Source organism: Vigna radiata, unplaced genomic scaffold (assembly GCF_000741045.1).
Source record: "Vigna radiata var. radiata cultivar VC1973A unplaced genomic scaffold, Vradiata_ver6 scaffold_23, whole genome shotgun sequence".
Classification (NCBI taxonomy): Eukaryota; Viridiplantae; Streptophyta; class Magnoliopsida; order Fabales; family Fabaceae; genus Vigna; species Vigna radiata.
This window is the reverse complement of record NW_014541837.1, coordinates 2,046,723-2,052,605: the sequence shown is the minus strand read 5'-3', so window position 1 is coordinate 2,052,605 and position 5,883 is coordinate 2,046,723. Positions and strand designations below refer to the sequence as shown.

Sequence of the window (5,883 nt, the reverse complement as noted above, 5' to 3'; positions counted from 1 at the left end):
TAGCTCTTCATTGAAACCAAAGACCCATCATGAAAAATGCAAGAAACCACCTCAAGACTCAAGCTCATGCTCTCAACTTTCAAGAAGAAATGAAATAGTAAATAACCTACTCTTCATTCCATCAACCTTTAATGGTAGCTCAAATAAAAGTAAATGTACGTGGCAGCTGGACATTCTTTTCAGCAAAGATAAAAGCAACAAATGATAAATGTCATCAAATGGAATGCACAGTTCAAAGGAAGTGAATCACCAAGATGAGACAATGCTTACGCAAACTTGTTGGAATCCAAAAAGGAAATAAAAGAAAACAATGCCAAAAAGAAATAGTAGCCACAACTAGCGTGCTTCTCACGGTGCTTCCTTTTTTATTTTCTCCTTCATCCAAAATCCAAAAACGAAAACATAATTTTCCTAGCTAAACTCAAAGTGATGCTGGATCCCAAAAATTCCGAGAGAGAGCGCCTGGACATTCAGCCAAAAAGCCAAGTGTGTCTATTAAAAATGACGGTTGGACAGCTTCTTTCCCTAGGGCCAAGTGTCTCAAAAATAGGGTGGGGTCCACCCTAAAAATAAAAGGAAACCCTAGGTCAAGTGTCCTACAATTTTGGGCCCCTCATAATTTTTAACAATGGTCCAATGTGCAAAAGTTTGTCTAAAAAGTTTAAACAATTAAAATTACAATACAATTAATTTTAAAATGTCTAATTGGAGAGTCTTGAATTTATTTGATAGCACTCCAAATGTCCCAAATTGTATTTCCAAAATATTCCCTGAAAATAATAATGCAAATAATTAGCTCAAAAAATTCAAATTAACTAAAATAAGAATTTCTGATCAAATTAAGCATAATTAGGAAAAACGAGAAAATATCGGACAATTAAGCACAATTCCCCGATTAATTCTAGCACAATAAACTAAGTGAAATCAATAAAATATCGACTCATCAATTACTAACCAAAAAAATGCAACTAAATAAAAGACCAAAACTTTAACTTACTTTTGGGATTCCGGAAACCATTTCAACTAAAAATGAAAACACGAAAGAGACCAAAAAATCAATGGTGGCTCAGGGTTCACAAAACACAAAATGAATAAATAACACCAAAGAAAACAATGCGAGAAGGGGATGAAATGACAAAACACACACAACGCCAAAGCCACCCAAAAAGGGGATAGAGGAAATAGAGCTTACCTTGCGAAAGATAGCTTTTTTTGGGTTGAGATGAGACGAACAGTGCAATGGAGAAACCAAAGGATTGGAGAGATGAAGCAACCGGGAATGGAAAGAGTGATGGGAGACAAGAAGCTTCAGAAACAAAGTGAAAGAGAAGAAAAAGAAACCGCCAAACAAAATTTCATATCCTCAGAATTCCTATTCTACCCTCGTTAGTTTTTAAAAAACCCATTTCCCTTTAAAAGAAAAAAACCAATAGAAATTTGACACGTGGCCGGTGTCAAATTTATGTCAAATAAGGGTGTTAAAGAAACATTTTCGATTTACAAAATTGTGTTAGTGAGAGTTTGTAGCAGTACCTTGTAAGGGTTTGTGCTACTAAACCGGTCACACAAGATCTAAGTAGTATACTATGATGTGAATGAATTGATTTATTGGTGAAAACTTTTCAAGCCCATTCTACCCATAATTTCATTAATATATTCTCAGAAACTTAGTTGACACATTTGGATTGCAAATATAAGTCATTAAACAAATTTGTTCAAACATTCCCCGATAGAGTTTTATAATGAAATGATGCAGCAAAAAATATGACATTGGGATATGTTATGTGCATATCTATATCTAAGTTTTGATTAGTCCACAGTGCAATCAGTTTAGTCTAGAAAGTTTTTGCTGGTTTAAGAATAACACATAATTATAGTAGGTAACTTGGTATCTCCCTTTGCTTTTGAATTCAGAGTATTATGTAGTTATATGTTCTTCATATAATGCCACTGATTGTGGCTTGATATGAATCATAATAGGGGAATATTGACTGCATCTCCAACAAATTGAGAAGGCCACTCTAGCAAGGGAAGGACCTCCTAATACTCCTTGAAATCATTATTATAAAAAAAAAAGTAAATACACATGCATTATGCACACTAATCTTTATAAAAAGGTTTAAACCCCTTTTTGGTCCCTAAGTTATAAGCTGGTGTTCAGTTTAGTCCCCGTTTTTTAAAATGTCAACCTTTGGTTCCTAAGTTATAAAAAATGTTTCAAATCAGTCCCTGCCGTTAAATATTCACTAATGGAGTTAACTTTTTCTTTCTCTCTCTTCTGCTCCTCTGAATTTCTCTGAACATTTTCTCTCTATTTTTTCTTCTCTATATATTTTTCTCTCTCCTCACTCAAAACTCACCACCACCAAACCCTCCTCCAGCATCACCACCTCCACCTGCTCCTCCTCCTCCGCCAAACCCTCCTCCACCTCCAACAATTTGAAAAGTTGCTTTTTGAAACTGTTGCGTTGGGCCACTGTTATAGGTTACAAGGCAATGCAAGCAGTACCATCTACAAATGCAGATGGTTATTTCTTCGTTCGAGTCAGTGGCGGGTCTTAATTCTTCTACTCCTTACGTCTCCATGGCTCTCAAGTCAGTATCAAAACACTTCAGATGTTTAAAAAATTCTATCTTAGATCAGCTGAAGCTTATAAGCGAAGCCTTGGGAGAGGATGCGTCAATACCCTCATGCAGTAGTGGTAGTAAAGCTGACACTACTATGGAAAGGATAAGATGCAACATGGACCAAAGTTTTCTAAAGAACAAATCTGGCAAAGGGATACTATGGATCTTCTTGATCCACAACATCATGTGTGGAGGCCCTAGAGAGGGTTGCCAGAGCGTGCAGTGGCAGTTCTTAAAGCCTGGTTATTTGAGCATTTTCTTCATCCGTATGTTTGTCTCTATGTCTCTATTTCTTGCTCTGTGACTCTTTTCTCTATTCAACACAGACATTTGGATTGAACATTGTGGCTTTTTTGCTGTTTAATTTCTTTTTAGTTACCCAACAGACATTGATAAACACATGCTCGTTAGTCAAACAAGTCTATCACGGAATCAGGTGGGGGCCTTTTCTTTCAAATTCATTATTCTGTCTCTAGGCTTTTTATTCTGTTGATTAAATTTTTATAAATAATTGATATATGTTCACGTTCGCAGTTTAATATGTTCTTTAGTTTATGGAAATTAAACTGTTATAGTATACATGTTGATCTACAGTTCTACAGTAGTGCCATAATATTCAATTTAACAGACATATCTAATGGTATGGTTAATTAATGTATGTGATAGAAGATGCCTGAGGAACTGGCCGATTGGCGTGACGCGAACTCGATCCAGAGGTTCCTCGAAGCTTCTCCGATGAGAAGACGCAGCGGAATGACGGTAAAGAAGCTCTAAATCGAGCTGACTCGAAGGAAATGGAAAATGAACACAATGAAACCCTAGAAAGGAGGGGAAACTGGATTTGGACCAATTAAACGGTGGAAATCGAAGTTTAATCGGTGAACAAGGTTTGGGTCGGTTCAACAAAGGTTTTAATCGGAGGAAAATGGTTTTTAACGGTGAAAATGGACTTTGAACGGTGGAATGAGGTTTTTGACCGGAGAAAATAAAAAGAAATGATGAAAATAACTAGATCTGTAACGTGAAGTGATGAATCGGTGAGGGGAAATGGATTAGAGGCATTGAAAATGCTAACCCTAGCAGAGGAGGTTCGGCGAGAGTGAAATGGTTCTGTGACGCGAGAATGCAAATGGAGTTTGTGATGCGTGTAAGGAAAGTGAGGTGACGAGGCAATGGCTCTGATGCATGGTGAAGGAAGCTTACACCACTGATGATGCGTCTGAGGCCTATTGGTAGAGAAGGTGACGCAATGTGATGAGAGAGAAGCACTCGTGGAGTGGAAAAATGGAAGTGAGAAAGGTGCTTGGAAGGTGGCTAGAGGAGGTCTCTTGGACTCTCTAGCCTATGCTTTCAAGAGAGAATTAATTCTAGGTTTTAGAAATCTAATTCTCATTAATCTCAAAAGTAAGTACAAGAAGTGTAGGCATGGCTATATATAGGACTAGAGGTCCTACATGCCTAACACAATACAAGGTACATAAAAGAAAGACTACACTAAAGACATTGGGCTTGAGCCCCGCGTATCAGTATGTTAGCATCATCATTTTGCTATTAGCTCATTATCACTGACAATAATATAAAGAAATATACTGTGTTAATCTTTTTGGCTTCTGGTTCTGTGTAAAGTCACTAACTATACTTACAAGATATTTCATGTTATATTTCACTATTGAAACAATGATGTGTAACTGATTAATGAAGGTGTCAAATTGGTTCATAAATGCTCGAGTACGAGTATGGAAGCCAATGGTTGAGGAAATACACATGCTTGAAACAATAGCAACAGGCAGCAGAGAGAATAGTGGTAAATGACTTCAAACAATATGGATGGTACATTGATGGGTTTTGTGCCATACCGACGTGGTGACCTTGAGGTTGGAGGACTTGTTTCTGTGTCACTGACATTGGGTCTTAGACATGGCGTTGAAGGAGTACAACACCAACAACAATTGCAAGAGGACCAACTTCGACATCATCACCTCGGAGGGCACATGATCCGTGACTATGTGGGCTGATTGTAGTAACTTCGTGATGGGATAATGAAAGTGGACACCCTCTAGGGTACTCTGATCACATGCAACTTTGCTTCATACTGCAAAATTATGAACTAAAACTGTGTCAAATGTTCAACTATATAATTATGAATGAGATTTTCTTAAAATTTGAGTCCAGTTCTAACCCTTTTTCTGACATATTTAACTGCATTTTTCTGATATGAATTTTTATATTCAATAATCATTATGACTGATCTGGAAAATATACTAGTTAGTGGATTTAGAAGCAGGCGTTGGTGTAAATCTTAAAAATTTGATGGTGGAGGTGGAGGAGGATTTGGCAGAGGAGGAGGAGAAGGTGGAGGTGGTGGTGCTGGAGGATGGTTTGGTGGTGGTGAGTTTTGAATGAGGAGAGAGAAAAATATATAAAGAAGAAGAAATAGAGAGAAAATGTTCAGAAAAATTCAGAGGAGTAGAAGAGAGAGAAAGAAAAAGTTAACTCCATTAGTGAATATTTAACGGTAGGGACTGATTTGAAACATTTTTTTATAACTTAGGGACCAAAGATTGACATTTGAAAAAATGGAAACTAAACTGAACACCAACTTATAACTTAGAGACAAAAAGAAGTTTAAACCTTATAAAAATTTGGTTACTGGAGAGGTTTATCTCACATCATTTACACCCGTCCTTATCTTTCAATTATTAGTGAGAGAGTTGAACCATAACTTTTCATATTCTCCCTTCCAAGCAAAAAATTGTCAAATGTGTTAAATAATGTCGTAAAATATGAAAATGTCAGTGTGATGTCTGAGTATGAGTGTCGTGTCATAACTTTATACTCAATTTTGTATTTGTTTATTTTAATTTAATTTAGTCCTAATTTTTTTTAAATAAAATTTATTTTTTTCAAATTAAAATCAAATTTAATGTTATATAAATATTTTTTTAATATTTTTATTAACATTCATAATTTTATTAAAAATTTGTAGAATTATTTTTAAACGAATTCTAATTAAATTATTATTACAATATAAATATTATATTTATGTTTGATTTTTGTTACATAAGGAATTTTTCTAATAAATGCTAATCCTATTTTTTAACCAATTCAAACTCTACTTTTAAATTTTGAAAGAAGATTCATCGTTATTTTTAAATCAACTTTAACCATATATAGCTAAGATCAAACCTAAATCTAATAATTATATTTTAATAATATACTTAAAGTTGGTTTAAAAATAATTTTAGAAATATTTAA

At 35.1% G+C, this 5,883-nt stretch overlaps 1 pseudogene; it reads left to right on the top strand.

Moving 5' to 3' along the window:
* Nucleotides 1–4,440, top strand: part of LOC106778528 — a 13,665-nt pseudogene extending 9,225 nt beyond the window's left edge.
* Nucleotides 4,441–5,883: the final 1,443 nt, after the last annotated feature.